General features: G+C 36.6%; 1 protein-coding gene across 1 annotated transcript in view; it reads left to right on the forward strand.

Annotated features, from left to right (window-relative positions):
* LOC131681451 (uncharacterized) overlaps positions 1-18,554 on the forward strand; it is a 248,419-nt gene that overhangs the window by 178,431 nt on the left and 51,434 nt on the right. The gene's annotated exons all lie outside the window — the stretch shown is intronic.

Genomic DNA, 18,554 nt, shown 5'->3' on the forward strand with positions numbered 1-18,554 from the left:
TTTGTCCGAAATTTTCATTCAAAGTAAATTTTGACAGTTGGCTTTTAAGCCGTAATCATATGTTTGTCGAGATTTGCAAGTTTTAACCTTCCAGCGCACAGTGCACTATGGTCCCAAAAACGTATATGGGTAGACAAAGTTATTTGTGCTTAAACCGTTAGTTTTAGATATATGGTGTCTTCAGCAAAATTTCTTAGTACTTTTTTTTGGTAATTTTTCCGTTTTTTTCTTTTTTAGATTTATTGGTGGTATCAAACAGATAAATTTTTTTTAGTTAAACAGAAATTTAAAATTGGCACTTACGTCAAAGCCAAAAAAATCTTCCATATTATTTCTATTAAAGTGGCCCTTGGGTATAGGCTGTTCAAAAATTTATTTTTGGGGCTGTACAAACGTAAGGACTCGGTTCACATTGACGAAAACGCGACGCGAGTTGGGTCCTGTCTCGCGTCACATTTTTGTAACTAAGGGTTTCAAATAATCAACTTTTTAGATGTGTGAAATAAACTTACGCAATCTTCTACAAACTTATAAAACAAAAAAATCGAGGAAATTGTGCTGAATAACCTATATGGCTATCTCTAATGGTTCATGTGTTATGAATTTGTAAATTTTTTCTATTATAGACATTTTAACCTTAAGGTCATTCGCCTATCCGGGTTAAAAAAATCTTTTAAGAAAAAATCTCAAACCCGGGGTTGGGGTTGGGAATCAAACTCAGATTCCTGATCTGCGTACAAGGCAATTGATTTGCCAACTATGCTGTGTCCCGAATTTGTAAATATTTAAAGTAGGATGATTCTTGACAACTCTGTATACATTATACATACAGAGTGATTGGTTCATGGTTAAGAACCTCTCGAGGGGTGATTGACTGTCATATTTGGAGAGAAAAAAATCGTTCTACACATACCATCAAACCTCAACCATTACAAAGTTACTGAACTTTTTGTGTTAAAAACTTATTTGTCTTAAAATACCTCTAACTCAAAAAGTATACTTTGTATTTCAAATAATTTAGGTCCACTGGGATGGTGAGAAAATTTCGCATTGAGTGATGCCCTCACAAGTTTCAGCTAATGAGTTTAAGTAGCCTTTTCAAAGTAATTTATTGAAAATTAAACAATTTCAATCGATTTTTCGTTCATTTCTTGAAAATCATAATAGTTAACCTCATCATTTTAATAATCCAGATTGTTAGTCTTGAAGAGCTGCTTAATTCGTTCTTTGACATACTACACTTACCTTTTCTTATTTTCATGAGTTTTGGTTATTCAACTTGGATATTTTTATCTCATTTTCACTAATACCAGCTCTAATTGAAAAAGTATGACTCTTATTGTACTTTTTTTCCTTTTTATTCGAAAGCCAGGTAAATTTTACAGGGAAAATGTATTAATACCTTTCAGTTAAATGAATTTAGTATTCTTTTGGGAGTAAATTAGTTTAAAGTTAGTGCTATTATTAGCATTATCGTTAATTTTCTTAAAATAGTAAATAATAAACATCAACATTATTTTTATGGAAATAATGCATCTCAGCAAGTTCTACAGTTCTTTCTTTGGCTCTATTCAATTATCTCTTGGTTTCGACGCAAAATCGTTTTTATCACATCGTTTCATATGCAAAAATAACGATTTCGAACCCACTACATTTGTGGCGAAGTCATGCTGTGTTAACTATTAAATAGCAGCAAAATGAAAAGAGATATAGAGAAAGTGTCAAATAAAAAGTTATAGAGAACATTAAGGGGGATCAAATGAACAATAGTAACGATACATTTTGTTGATTAATAATTAGTATAATTAAAAAAACTCTACAAAAAACACAAATTTTGAGTTATTTTGTTAGTAAAAATTCATTTAGTACACTTAGCTAAAAGATATTTGTACATACACTGATAGAACATTTTCTCAGCTTTCCAATGAAATCTTGTAAATAACTATATAAAGCATATTTTTAGATTAGAGTCTTTTAAGCAGTTGCAAGTCGATTACAGGAAAAGTATAGTAATGAAATTACAAAGAAATGAAAAGAGATAGGAATATGGCGTCTAAGAACAAATTATGAATCGTCCTAAAACCCAACTTTTGGATAATGGATACTGCTATAATCATACTTCATTATTTCGAGAAAATTAGAAAAAACCTCCTCTAAAACACCAACTTGTAACTACTTTACAGCTAAAAGGTAATTAAAACTAATTAACTAAAAGATATGAGAACACCATTCAATAGGAAATTTTCTCACCTTTCGGATGGAACTAAAAGATTTAAAATACAAAGTATACTTTTAAAGTTAGAGGTATTTTAAGACAAATAAGTTTTTTACACAAAAAGTTCAATAACTCTGTAACGGTTGAGATTTGATGGTATGCGTAGAAATTTTTTTTTCTCCAATTATGACAGTCTATCACCCCCCGAGAGGTTCTCAACCATAAACCAAACACCCTGTATATTATCTTATTACACCGAAAAAAGAACGCTCGCATTTTCTGTTCTTGCGCTCACAATCTCATTCCCTTATGCAATCCTTGTTGATTATGGAGCGTTTCGCGTGCTATTTGAACGAGCTCAAAAAAAAAATCGTCCGATCCCACTTACATATAAAATAGACTTTGTTAGTATAACGGGTGGAATCCATTTGCTGCAACTAACAATCTTGCTGAGTTTGCTGCATTTCATTTTAAACCATTCCGAAGCCACTTGAAATTTCCAGGAAAAACTCACTCGTCAAAATTTCTAGGCTAGAACCAACAAACATTCAGTTGCTAAGACACCCCGTTGCTCGCCTTGCTATAACGGCACATATTCCTTAGAGTGAAAAATGGTTTATAGGGTAAAGTTGCTATTTTGGCATATTAGGGAGAATGCCTATCTATTTCATTAAATAATAGATGGAATGCTATACACTAAGTAATAGTAATTAAGTAATAGATGGAATGCTATGGAACTATTTATTCCTAAGCACCAATATTATAAAAACAACTGGCCTGAAAATGATGAAATGCTCGAATGCCTCAATTATCGGTTTACTATTTGAGCCAAAGCGTTGAACAACGATGGCAGATGATGCTCCAACCAACAGCTTCAAATTGGTTGGGTGATAATAAAAACAGGGCGAAAATAGGCGTATTACACTGTAAGTTTCAGATGCGTGATGAGTGTGCTTATATCCTCTGCCTCACTGCCATCGGGCATCAATAATGCATTTTGTTTTGTACCAATTTCCGGCTGTTACAAATAACTGTTCTATGTATGGATTGGGAACTAAGCCTCACCAGATAAAAAAAGATGAACTGCTGCATCAGGGCTAGAACCGACAAACTTCTGGTACGCTGAAACGTCACTTTACAGCAGCGTGTACAAGTTTTTAGAGTGGGATTGCTCAGAGATGGTTGAATCAGGAATCAGAATGTATTGACTCAAAGTCACGTTCCCCGTACGTGGTCGGTAATTTGCCGAGTCTTCTAATTTTTTCCCTGATCGAAAGGAAAGGAGAAGAAGGAGGGAGGAAGTAGAATTAGAGGGATGGGAAATATAACAGCACAAAAACACAGAGCAGGTAATCTAAACTCACAAGTGGTTTAAATCGCGTACGAAAAAGCCTAAAACTCTTTACCACAGTGGATAAAGAACTTTAGTTTGTGCCTGAGTTTCAGTCGTTCAAATGCGGTGTCCTCTAGGTAAGGACAACCGAAAACTCGAAAACACAATTGCGTTAATGCTTGGCATTGTACACCACACATAATCGCGAAGATTTCTGCGTGGAATACAGCGCAATATCTACCTAGCGAGTGAGACTATTCCAATCTCATTCCACGAGAGTAGACACCAGTACCAACACGTCCCTCCACTCGAGAGCCATCAGTGTGACAGGCCACTTGCGTTTGTTGTTGTCTCTTCATATAGGCAAAAAACCACTCCCATCGAGAGGGAATCTTTACATAGCATGTTCTCTAAGGAAAATTACATGTGAGTGTAATATCGCTGGGAGCAAGAATATCTTCACCCCATGTAACCATTTGAAATTTGTGTAGCTCATGACCCGCGGTACAAAAAGACGAACAAGATGGTACAAAAAGACGAAACCTTGTCAAAGAGGAGGTAGTTAGGTAGGGTACACTCGGCGAATGTCACCCGATAGGAGTCTGAGTTGACATATGTCTTCTTTCTGTCATCTGCGGCTGATGCTAAATGCAAACGTTTGCAGGTTTCAGCAATCTTGTTTTGCATGCTTCAGCAATGTTGTTTTGCGAACGCAGGATCGGGTATCCTTCCATTCACATTCGTAAGTGAACGTATCTGGTACAGATCGGCTGCAACCATAGAGTCCGTGATAGCTTGATTTGACAAGGCGTTAATAGGCAAATAACGTTTCAAATCACTGCAAAGCGACCACTAAAAACGAGGAAAATTGTAATCACCGATGATGAGACCACTGTCGGAATCACTATCTTTGTCCGAAATATTTTGAGCTTTGTACAAATCTGTGTCGCTATGTGGCTTGAGGTTACTGCAGCAAATAAAGATAGACTGGTGGGGAAGGGTAAAACTTACTGCGATTTGCTCCAAATTTTCAACTTGCTCAGCGAGGTAGTTCTTACACGCTATGAGAACGCCACCATCACGGCGCAGATGGCTAGATGCTGAACTGCGATCACATCGCTATATGAAGTAGACTAGCGAAAGTACTGAATTGAATACGTTATCACGCAGCCATGTCTTCATCAGAATAATGACGTCACATTACCAGTGGTTGGGGAGCAAGAACAGTAGGAGTCGTGCAGGAACGAACTCGTTTGTCAAAGTATTCTGTAGGCCGAAAGGTGATTCACAAACAGCGGATGCTCGATATAAGCAGGAGATGATGGTGATGAAACATTTCCTCCAACCCGGCACGTAGCGCGGATTGGCCCCCGTAGAGGAGCGCAGAAATGTTGACCTACTTTTCAAATAAGTTAGGCTAAGTCATAACATAAGTGTGTCATTTCCAGGCACTTCCTAAGTTACTGCTCGAAAGACGAACTAAAAAAGAAAGTCAATGTAATAATTAAGGGGCGCAAAACTTAGACTCCACCAATGGCATCAGAAGAGTTCGCTACGGCCTGTCAGGCCTATTCAACTTTATTCACAATAAATGGCGTCAAATCTAAAGGACGGCGCCGGTAGTTGAGTGGTAAGCGTGACCGCCACTCATTCCAGTTGGCCTGGGTTCAATTCCAGCCGAGGTCGTTGAGATTTTTCTGCGGTGAAAAAATCTGTGGTCACGTCTTCCTTCGAAAGGGAAGTAAATGAGTCTATTCTCAACCACCAAAGGCATCAGTCACAATACCAGTGTGCTCTCTGCTGCTACCCAAGCCAGCGCAAGCAGTTGCTTTTTTCTTGTGTGCTTTGTCTGAAGAACAAAGGGAACCGTTTCTATTATTCTATCAAGTTGACTGAGTCTCGACAACAAAATGTGATTCTTCGGGCCAACACGGTGGCCATTGACTTCCGGTCTTTCCGCATAAGACCGAGTATTGGTGATGTGGAACATTTGCTGAAGGAGAAAATGCAGCTTCGGTTTTCAGACGTCAGTTTCATTCAGTTGGAGCACGTCAGACACGCGGTGCTGATAACGTTCAACAAATTCGCCCAGGCAAAAAGATTCATTTCGCAAAACAACTTGAAACACGTTCTGGATTGTGACACCGCAAAAATCAAGATCCCTGTGTATATGGATAACGGAAACGTGGAAGTTAAATTACATGATTTGGCACCACGTACTTGCAAAGTGGCTATTAAAAGATTCATGTCGTATTTCGGAGAAGTGGAATCCATTACGGAGGATACGTGGAGGAACTACTTTCCAGGTATTTCAAATGGTGTTTTGTGGTGAGAATGCGGGTAGACCAACCCATTCCCTCCTACCTTACCCTGCAGTACACAACAGAAGGGGGTGATACCATTATACAGCGAACTCTATGTACATATCAAGGACAAACTAACACGTGCCAGTTCTGTGAACAAACGGACGGACAACCCTGCCCAGAAACCGCTAAGAAAAGCTCATCTACAGAAAGAACTACCAACACTCAGTCTCCAATATCATTCCCTGAACCACAAACGATTGTCAAATTTGTGACTGCTATTCAAGCAATAATGACAACTGCGAAAGCCGCGTCAAGTACCACAAACTCAACAGCTGATTCTAGCAACGAAGGAGCTACTAGCAATGAAGGAGGGTTCACGGTCGTGACCCGAAAGGGAAAGAAGTCAGGAACAACACCTGATCGCGAACATCAAGGCAGTAACCCCGATGATGACCCGGACATATGCGAAGACGACAAAGATACAAATGAACCCCCTTGATATAGTTGACGTGAATGCAAGGATTTCCCCGACACGAAAACGGATCTCCGCGCGCAATGGCAAGTCGCGGGTACGGGATCGATCTTAGCATTAATTGTTTGTTATTTTTATTGTTTACATCATGTAAATATATAAAAGACCTACGGCTCCGTGAAGCTAACGCCTTGAGCCGTGCCAAATAAACGAATTTGAAAAAAAGAAAGGAAAGTAAAGCCGTTGGTCCCCGGTCCATGAAATTGGTGGATCGATATCTAGTCCAGGTAGTGGAATCACCTCTCTGGCGTCGGTAAAGAAGAAGTATATCCAACTTCTATACTCTACTAACAAAAATATCCTCCTACCGTGATACTTGTGGAGTGTGCAGTAGTATATACGGCCTCTAGCAAAAGCAAGTATCGGACTAACAATTCCTTCCCTTTCCTTCCGCGATCTACGTTTCGGGCCTGGCCGGCGCCGGTATTGATCAGAAACACTTCGCTAATCTCTGATTCCCTGTGCAACTTCAGCTAGTCCCGATCAATAACGAAGTAGCAGTCAAAGGTGGTCGCACAAGCTCAAGCTCAATAAATGGCGTCAAATCTAAAGTGGATAGAACAATAAATAACGAACCTAATTGAGTTACACGACACAAAAAATTCAACTGCAAATTTTAAATGATTTTAAATCAAAAAACAGCGCAAACTATTGCTAGCTTATTCGATCGTTTTCACTGTTACATAGCTACACTAATGTAACAAAAACTATAGTCATATACAGTAGAGCAGGCCATCTCCATAGAGCTGTAGAAAAGATCCTGGAGTAAAGCTAGATCCATTATTATTGATAAAGCAACCCCATGCTGTACCGTGAGAATCGTAGTTTCTTCAATAGGAGCTCCTCAATATAACAAAGTTTTCGGTGCCCAATCAGCCCTACACTAAGTTGAATCACTGATTGAAATTTTGCGCCCTTTGGGGTTTTGGTGTTCCTGGAAGCGAAAAATATTCCTTGTTTGAACTCAAATTTTTAAAACCAGGTGTTGGTTTCTTCGACTTTGTATCAAGGTTTTCTCGAGCAATTATATTTGGCGTCTCCTCAAAATACAAATTGTAGCCTTTACGAGGAGTTTTATCCGCCTATAGTTTTTATGGACAGTATAATATGTCACACCGTACGCATGACCATTTCGAATTGGTGTCCACACCATAGATCTCAACTATGTGGACGGATATGTAGACGCGGTAGTCCTTCATAAAACACTTGTCGTCAGTAATGCAATTTGCTTGATTTGGACAGAGTATCACAATTCTTAGCTTATCTGGGAGAACTTTCGAGATATTTGCAGGATTCAATATTGCTGCTTCAGTTCTTTCTAAATCTTGCCACCTAGTGTCAACTGATTTCACTACTAATCAGTTCAAGATGTGCAACTAAAATTTACATGAAATGAACGACAGTCTAACACAAACGAGCTTCGGTTGAATCATTTGGAAATCCGGTTACCGGAAATAAATTTAACAGTTGGTGAAGAAACAAATATTGAAATAAATTCTTTGGATTGTTATATGATAGAGGGTGCTGAAATTTTCTAATGAATCGTCTGCTTAGTGAGCTAATCTGCACTAGAGCTTCCATCCCGGGAATTTATTTCCCGGAAATCCCGGGATTTTTGGATTTCCCGGGATTCCCGATTCCCGGGAAATTGGGTTTTCTCATTCCCGGGATTCGGGAATCCCGGGAAAAACAATTTTTAATTTATTCCTAAAAGCTTCGGTTCTGCGAAAGAAATTCTGTAGGAAATATGTTTACCGGCAAATATTTGGAGTAAGCAATGAATGCAGATTGTGCTTTTCCAACTGATTTGCAAATCAATGGACTAAATATCCTTAGGCTAGCTGATATGTTTTCGTGATTTTTTTTATGTATATAGTCCAAGCCTTACTCAAAACACTGCTAAAAATGTTGATATTTTCATGCAAAAATGGATTAATTTGCCGGCCGTTGTACCAAAGCATTTCCTTACAGTAGCGTTAGTGATGCGATATCTCTGCATTAATTAATTAATCAGATTTCTTTTACAGTGCTTTTAATAGTTTATTTTAATAATTATATTTTAAATGAAAGGGCTTGCAATCAAATTAGTAATTGAAACAGCGGTAATTTCTTAAAAAATCAATGAGGTTTTGTTTCAAAACTTGGGATGGTTTGTAGTGATATCATGCTTAACGCAAACGCTATTTAAAATAAGAAATGTTTCTAGAACGTCTGCAGAAATATGTTATCGGTTCATCGAATGCATATTTCGTCTAATTTGTTATACCGTAACTGTAATATCTGTAAATTTTTGGATGCATGAAAAGAAATGCATAAATGCTGTAGCTGTCCAATATCATGCGCATCCAAACTCTTTGAATGTCGATTTCAAGGATGCTGGCAGGATTTTTGAAGGGATAAGATCAAGCAATCCAGATACTCGCCCGTAACAGGAAATCGATGGTAGATTTTGATTCACACTTAATTCGTAGTGCTGCTGGTCCTACTGCGACGGAAATGGATTCCATATATCACATTTTCTCATTTGATCAGAAATAACTGCACAATACACTGAAGCAGCTCAATCTTTTCATTCAAATTTTCATTACCAAAGAAGGTGCTTTGCATTAAATTGATCACATTCCATCGTATCAGAACAACGAATTCCAATTTTGGTCAGTAACTCCAGCTGCTGCGTTCAGTATATCGTCCAATTGTAATCGTAATTACCAAAATTTAGGTTACACATATAGCCAAGAAAAATTATCAAAAGAAGTTGATGTTGCGTAAACTTATTGACGAGATATCAAATGATTGAATAATTTGTAGGACACCAAATCGCCGTTTTCTGACAACTGCTTCTAGGACAGATATACATGTAATCAAACGGGTTTGAAAACTTTTCAATTTATTCTTTTTTTTAAGAAAATCATTAACCTTTTCATTTTTCTTCTGAATTCCCGGGATCCCGGGATTTCCCGGGAAATTTATTATTTATTTCCCGAATCCCGGGAAGCTGAAAACCGTCGGGAAATGGAAGCTCTAATCTGCACGTCTCCCGGAAAAATGCTTCATCCGATGCCTCCAAACACCCAGTGTAAGATGACTTCACAAATTCTCCCGCATTCGAACACCTGACTTCAAATGTTATTGCAGACAAATCTGCAGGAAACCTATCCTTAAATTTCACAAAACTTTAGGTTCTCTGTTGGAGCACAATCGTTAGGTTCTCCATTTTCGTGTTTTAATATAAAAGTTGTTTAAAATTGATCGATCCGAGTGTTAATTCTGCTCACATTTGCATTGGCAAATTTCGACTTCTGCGCACATTGTGCGAAAAAATAATATACCTGGACGTCTGCAAGGGACGCTTAAATCTTCAGTTGCTTTATAAACAAAGTAACGATGCAAAATAAAGTAAGTCGAGATAAATGTAAGTACCTTTTTAAGCACACACTTAATTCCACTAGTTTACAGCATTTCTGAACTAAACAAGCTAGTTTTCAATGTAAAATCGTGTGCTGAATCCGAAAATGAAGTCCAAAAAATTTACAGTAGAACAGTTTTCGAGTTACAACGAAAAAATGAATTTTACCTTTAAATTTAAAAGTATGTTCAGTAAAATCCAAATATCTTCGGTTGTAGTGCATCGATATGAAGTATTATTATGTTGAATTAAAGGTAACTGAATGCACTTCCGATCGTTAGGACATTTTGTTTTAGTGCGACTACTGGTTATGACGTTATTTACGAATCTATTGAACTTTTTCTTAATTTTTCGTTGTTTTTTGAACAAAAATGAGGGTGTGGTCAATATTTTCAGCAAAATAAAGCAATCCCAAAAAAATATATTTTTATGGGAAATAAAAGCCTGCTAATAGCCAATGAAAATAAGCACTTGTTAGTTTAAATTCGATGAAAATTGCGAAAGTTGTTCAATTTTTTGTAAAATGGCAATTTTTTTGTTTCTCTGGGTCAACTTATTGAACCGTCTCGATTCCAATTTTTTCTAGGGCTTGTTTAATAATATATGAGGGACTCTCTGTCAGAATTCTGTTATACAAGTAAATGGAAGAATTTTGCAAGAATTTTTTGTGGGGTAATATTCGAACTCGTTTATCCAAATGATTAAGAACTTCTGATAACAATAATCTCAGCCGCATTGGAGTAATGTCATCAAAAATTCGGCATTTAAAAATACGCATAATATTTACATGTACAGAATCGTATATGTACTAAACTTGATACACGCATCGGAAGCTTATGACTGTGCAAAATGCTAAATTCGGGCACTAGCCTCACGAATGATGACTTATCCACCTATTTAGTCACGTTTTATTCTACTAACAATTTATTTTACGTTATTAAAACCTCTAGAAGTTTATAATTTGAAATTATATTGGATTCATATTGGCTTCTATGATGTACCGATTTTACTGTACTGGGTCACAAAACATCAACATACTACAATATATTGCGTAAAACATCTAAGTGCAATTACAGATATTCTACGTTCTTCAAATCATTGTTAATTTCAGATTTTGAGATTTTAATCCTAAAATAAGTCTTGTGCGATGTCCTACATAGTTTCAAAACACAAACTGCTAGATGTTCTATGAAGGAACCCAAATTAAAAGTTTTACAAATTATTAATGTTATAATACTTGACGTATGTAGTATCACATATTTCTACGGATTCGTATAGTTTGTATTAATATTGTACAAAACTCAATTGAGCAGCTAGCGTTTCAAAATACTAATTTAATTACGTGTGCGGGCTTAGTTTCCAACGAATTTTGTATCGAAAAGTGTTATTTTATGTAATACACTTGTAAATATTACACGCAGTATTGCATACCAATCATTCGATGACTTATAATTTCATTGAGCCTGAAATTGTTTGTTATCAGAAGTCTTTAATCATTTGGATAAACGAGTTCGAATATTACCCCACATTAAATTCTTTCAAAATTCTTCCATTTACTTGTTTAACAGAATTCTGACAAAGTCCCTTATATATTATTAAACAAGCCCTAGAAAAAATTGGAATCTAGACGGTTCAATAAGTTGACCCAGAGAAAAAAAAATTGCCATTTTACAAAAAAATAACTTTCGCAATTTTCATCGGATTCAAACTAACAAGTGCTTATTTTCATTGGTTATTGACAGGCTTTAATTTAATTTCCCATAAAAATATATATTTTTAGGATTGCTTTATCTTGCCGAAAATATTGATCACACACTCATTTTTCCCTAAAAATGACGAAAAATTAAGAGAAAGTTCAATAGATTCGTAAATGACATCAGAACCAGTAATCGCTTTAAAACAAAATGTTCTAACGATCGAAAGTGCATTCAATTACCTTTAATTCAACATAATAATATTTCATATCGATGCACTACAACCGAAGATATTTGGATTTTACTGAACGTACTTTTAATTTTAAAGGTAAAATTAATTTTTTCACTGTAACTCGAAAACTGTTCTACTGTAAATTTTTTGGACCTCATTTTCGGATTCAGCACGCAATTTTACATTAGAAATGATGTTCGAATATTGATGTTCAGATTTTTATTTTTATTTTGTAAACTAGTGTTATTATTCGAAAGTCGAACAGAAAATGAAAACCAATGTAAACACCAAGGTGGCGCCAAATTAAGACTCCGCCAAGGGTACTAGAAGCCCACGCTACGGCTCTGCCCTCAATCCCGGTAGTAGTTGGCCTGTTAAAATGATCACAGGCGATTTGATGAACACCATCCCCTACGCAATCATATTGCTACGACTGAGAGGCATTGCGTACAGGAGGGACGAAAACATTACTAGAATACTCGCCTCTAGCACGAAAGACACGCGGAAAACATCTTATCACTTAGGAAGTTTACGGACAACATCTGCGCAGGCTCTACTCGATGGCGTCTAATATTAATCTGCAGGCCCGTGCGGGGTTCAAACTCCTCCCATGAAAGTTTGAAGTTTTGTAAATTACTTAACTTCCTGAACAGGAATAAAAGTTTTATAGAGCTGTTTGGACATACAATGTCATTTGAGACGGCGCCGGTGGTTGAGTGGTAAGCGTGACCGCCACTCATTCCAGTTAGTCTTGGTTCAATCCCAACCGAAGTTGTTGAGATTTTTGTGAGTTGAAAAAATCTGTGGTCACGTCTTCCTTCGGAAGAGAAGTGAAGCCATTGGTCCCCGGTCCATGAGTTGATGGATCGATATCTAATCCAGATAGTTGAGTCACCTCTCTGGCGTCGGTAAAGAAGATGTAAAATCCAACTTCTATACTTGCTAACAAATATCTCCTGCTGCCGTGATTCTTGTGGAGTGCGCGGTAGTATATACGGCCTCTAGCAAAAGCAAGTATCGGACTAACATTCCTTCCCTCTCCTTTCGCGATCTACGTTCGGGTCTGGCCGACCCCGGTATTGATCAATAAAACACTTTAGGACTACCAGGAATTGCACATTGAAAGATGTTTTGCTATTCCCAAGCATAATTATCAGTGATTTCATGTGCAACTTCAGCTAGTCCAGATCGATAACGGAGCAGCAGGCACACAAGACAATTTTTATCATGCTAACTATTAACGACATTTAAAAAGGTCGACGTAGTTATTTTTCCATTTATTAGAAGATGTATCACAATTGTTGTATTACTATTCAATTATTGCATTGAAGTTAAGTTAAACAATATTCGCACTAGTCATTTACCATAATACGAAAACTAAACACAGCGAACACTCTGAAAACAATACCCCTATGTCACATGTTCCGAAGAAATCACATTGAACATCCAAGAAGCGGAACATGTCAGTCGTTAGCCTGCTCGCTGTGTCACATCTACAAGTACGACGAATGCTCAACATCCGCAGTGAAGCAGAAGTTATTTTACACCTCATGAAATATAAACGAAAGCTACACTGCATCAGGGATATAGATGTAAGCATATGGGATCCTCTATGGCCACTTTCTGTGATATGCACAGTACGTACTGCGACTGTGAAGAAAATACACAATCTCGCCCTGGTGGACCGTATTTGAGGGCAGACTCCACCGCAAGAGAGCGCGGTAAATTCTAGTCTTAAAAGATTAATAGATGCTGCAGGAAATAATGGAACTCGAAGCAGTCGTTGGCTACTACCGAGAAGAAGATGGCACGGAGATGCACTTTTGTTGCTAGTTTTGGCACGACAGACACGTCCCTTTCATATCTTTTTCCTTCTCTATGTTAGTACCAGCAAAAAATCTTTGTTTCTAAGCTTAAATCTGATATGTTGGACATGATTTATTCAATGAACACTCTCGTAAACCCAAAAGTTTTTGTTGTTAATTTTTTTTTGTTCAACTGTCATAACGATCCACCAGGGTCAATCTCCCACGTTATCAAGCTTTACATCAAGGGGATTAATGACAGACAGTAAACGTAGCTTCCCGTTGTGTGCAAACTTACAGAAGTTAGGTTTACAACACCGCCCGTTGCCTCGATTGTGTGCAGATGTGTGATGATGTGCTTCTCTACCGAGAACCCGACGATGCAAGGATGTCCGGTCCATCTCAATGTGCCATGCTAACTTTCTTCTCCATTTAACCGCACGGATTCAACATTGAAAAAACAAACCTTTCCCTCAAACTGTTTTTTTTCTAACGTACGGAAAACTTTTCAGCTCCCTAAAAGTTACGACGGGAACTAAACAATAGTTCTGATAGCGAGCAACCTGGTTAGAGCAATATAACTAGGTCAGCTGGCAGTTTTGGTAGCGGAAATGGTTATGGGTACAGGTGGTTCAACTTTTTCATTCTGCGCATGGGAAACACAGTCGAATTAACAAAACAAATCCAGGTTTCGTCCGGAAATTGTCTTATGAACTAGTTTAAATGGTAAGAATGGTGCAGTTGAAACAGTGGAAAGAAAGCACACCTATTGAGCGAAAGTAATTGGCTGATTCTAAGTTGAAAAGAAACTTTGGAATTTTATGTTTGCAGCACTGTTATGGAAGTAACAAGCAGGTAGAGTATGATCAAGGCGGAAGTTTTTGGTAATAAGATTTCCCTTGAATGAACTGTTTAAAAAATCTCTGCCGGAGAAGGGCAACTGCACACAGATTGGAATAAAACGGAACAAGTAATAGATAGGTAAATTTGTTTATGAGATGGTTGCACGGAAATTCACGTTAAATTCTGATTAATTTCTTGCTGTAAATTTGCCGGAGATGGAAGCAGAATGCTATTTATTGTCGATAACTATTGTGTAATTCAGAAAGAAACGATGGGGAATTGTGAACAGAGTTTGATTTTCGGGACATCAAACATTGGTTGATTTCCAGTATTTGAACTGGCTTTTGTAAAGGACATCTTAATACATCCACAGACTGAAGCAATTTAACCCTAGAACGTTGCGCTGGGATACAAATGTACCCCACGTCTTCTTTGGAGCCGTGTGAAGACGAGAATTCGGCATTTACCGAACTGGAACTCTAACCATAATTTAATTTAATGTTCCTGGTAAGAGTAGGAAAAGATGGTATAGCCAGTTTGCTTATAGCCTTCGCGGAAGTAGGTGTCAAAGATGGCATTGGGGTATATTTGTACCCCAGTGTTCGGTTGCCGTTAGCGTTTCGTCAGGTTTCGCGCTGTCAGTGGAAATGTGACTCGTGACAATACTAATTTATATACTGATTGTTTCATTACGTAACAATTAGTATTATTTAATCGTTTTTAATCATTTATTCAAATAATATAATTTAATTTTGAAGTGGACAAAAAATTGTTCTCATTTCTTTCATTTGATTTTTATTGTTTATTTTTTATATTTTTTCACAACAATGCCTCGCAAATATAATTTACGCACAGTAACTGCTGTAACAGTAACGTTACGTGTTACCAATGTATTACTGGTCAGAAATATTTCTTTCATTTCAATGCACAGTGGTCCAGGAAGTGAAATTAGCGGGAAACAATTGCTAACGCATTCATCTTTAGGTTTAGAGATTTGGTGTCTTAGAAACATTTATTGTGCGTGATAAACTGCATCTTTTGGCTGAAACGGTTTTAGGGTGGCCCTTAAAATGTCAAAGTTGTAGACATTATCTCAAATTATAGTTCAGAGAGAATGATACTTTCTTCTGCAATATTATAGAACAATCAATTCTGAGCAACTTTGTTGAAGATACTAAATTTGTATCTCAAACCGTTTTCATTTTATAGTGAGTTCCATATCATAACTTAGGGTGTCTCTCAAAAAAGCAGTTTTCACCGTACAGTTTTTTAATATGATTTTTCTCACAAAAGTACCCTTCAGTGTACTTTTAGAGCATGATTAGAGGCAACTTTTGCTGAAGAAAGAAAAATTTTATCTTGTCTGGTTCAAAAGTAATACTTAATTTTCATTTAAAAATACGCTCTTTTCAAATGTCGATATCTCAAAAGGGGGCAAACGAAAATTGATAATTTTGATTGCATTTGAAAGGCTGTACTTTTGCCTACAATATATTGAAAAATTGGAGAACACTTTTTTGTCTTTCTCAAATAAATCAAATTTAAGTAAAAGCATTTTTGCGTATAATCCTACAGCGCTCATATTAAAAAATATTTGTTTTACGCTGATTCTGTGAATTTTTATAAAGACTTTTCAAGGGTCACATACATTTGCAGGCTTTTCCTAATGCAGATAGGGTAAAGACCACCAATCACCAATGACTTGACCTATAATTTGCTTTGAATTATTGCCAAGATTTCCCAAAATCTACACATATTTACAATCGATTTCGTTCATTTGCAGGAACGGTTTCAGCAGGTAGCAGTATCAGTAATACTAGTAGTAGTGGCAATGGGATTAAATAGAAAAGAACGAGGGTGTCTTTAATTATTTTACATACTGTACACTTAGGCTTCTTTATGTAGGGGATGCGCCTAAAAAGACTTTAGTGAATATTTGCATTTTCGATAGCTCCATTATGTTTGTTGGTGGTATGGTAGGGTGGAAGTAAGAGGAAAGCGATTCTAGTTTCTATTGCACTCGTATACAAGTTATTTAATATACTGGTTTTCAGGAATAAAGCAAATATATTGACCCTAACGCATTGATCATAATTTATATAGGTCATTCCACGCGAAGTGATCAAAAAAAGATGCAAACTTGAAATCGACCTTCACGGATTTGAACAAAAATTGGAGAAATTGTTCATCTAGGGCCAATAAATAAAAACCCAAATTTTTGTGTCAATTGAACCACCCCTCGGGTCATGGTAGCACCCCCCGTTTTGGAAAATTGCCAAAACCCTTGATTTTCTTTTGATCATATCTCCGGTTCTATTTGCTCTAGAATCAAACCACAAGATGGCTTTTGAAGAAAATTGTTCAAGGAGTCTATAAAAAATATTATTTTTTGCCGACAGTGTTGCCAACTATACAATTTTTTCAGTTAAATATTAAAAGTTAATTTTTCTCTCAATACGCATATTTTAATTTTGAAAATTTTAATACCATCGCGTTCCTCAGACATTTTTACATAAAAAACACTTATCGTCCCAATATAATATGAGCGCATCCTGAGATATACCGTTTTGAAGGGAAAAACTCCGATTTTCTCATATAAAAATCCATTTTTATTGTTCAAAATTGAGAAAATCTTCAAACTGTCATAAAAATCGACCCTGATCTGCTAGAAGCAAACCAAATACGTAGTTTTTCATCATTTCTCGTCTACTTCACGAAAAATTATGTTTGAACTCAGAATACTCAAGTTGGTTTTGTAGTGTTGCGCGCTTGCGATTTTATATGGGAAATTGCGTTTTTTCTCTTCAAAACGGTGTATCTCAGGATGCGCTCATATTATATTGGGATGATAAGTGTTTTTTTATGTAAAAATGTCTGAGGAAGGCGATGGCATTAAAATTTTCAAAATTAAAATATACGTATTGAGAAAAAAATTAACTTTTAATATTTAACTGAAAAAATTGTATAGTTGGCAACACTGTCGGCAAAAAATAATATTTTTTATAGACTCCTTGAACAATTTTCTTCAAAAGCCATCTTGTGGTTTGATTCTAGAGTAAATAGTACCGGAGATATGATCAAAAGAAAATCAAGGGTTTTGGCAATTTTCCAAAACGGGGGGTGCTACCATGACCCGAGGGGTGGTTCAATTGTCACAAAAAATTTGGTTTTTTATATATTAGCCCTAGATGAACAATTCCTCTAAATTTTGTTCAAATCCGTGGAGGTCGATTACACGTGCCTTGATCACTTCGCATGGAATGACTCATATGCATTTCAACGATTGTACATAGATCGAGCAATTAATGATAGAGTGCGCCACCCTAACGAGTGAGCCCAAAATAGGGTCATCACTCTATTGGCAATATAAAAAACCTGCAAGAGTATGTGATCCTTGAAAAGTCTTGACAAGAATTCACAGAATCCGCGTAAAACAAATATTTTTTTTCATATGAGCGCTGTAGGATTATACGCAAAAATGCTTTTACTTAAATTTGATTTATTTGAGAAAGACAAAAAAGCGTTCTCCAATTTTTCAATATATTGTAGGCAAAAGTACAGCCTTTCAAATGCAATCAAAATTATCAATTTTCGTTTGCCCCCTTTTGAGATATCGACATTTGAAAAAAGCGTATTTTTTAGTGAAAATTAAGTATAACTTTTGAACCAGACAAGATAAAATTTTTCTTTCTTCAGAAAAAGTTGCCTCTAATTATGCTCTAAAAGTACACTGAAGGGTACTTTTGTGAGAAAAATCATATTAAAAAACTACGGAGAAAACTGCTTTTTTGAGAGACACCCTAAGTTATGATATGGAACTCACTATAAAATGAAAACGGTTTGAGATACAAATTTAGTATCTTCAACAAAGTTGCTCAGAATTGATTGTTCTATAATATTGCAGAAGAAAGTATCATTCTCTCTGAACTATAATTTGAGATAATGTCTACAACTTTGACATTTTAAGGGCCACCCTAAAACCGTTTCAGCCAAAAGATGCAGTTTGTCACGCACAATAAATGTTTCTAAGACACCAAATCTCTAAACCTAAAGATGAATGCGTTAGCAATTGTTTCCCGCTAATTTCGCTTCCTGGACCACTGTGCAATGTCCACCCCATTTCGTGGTATTTTCCATAATCCGATTCCTAAACTTTTCACTCTTCCAAATAATTGTACTTTTCCAAAA

The sequence above is a fragment of the Topomyia yanbarensis genome, chromosome 2 (assembly GCF_030247195.1).
Source record: "Topomyia yanbarensis strain Yona2022 chromosome 2, ASM3024719v1, whole genome shotgun sequence".
NCBI lineage: Eukaryota > Metazoa > Arthropoda > Insecta > Diptera > Culicidae > Topomyia > Topomyia yanbarensis.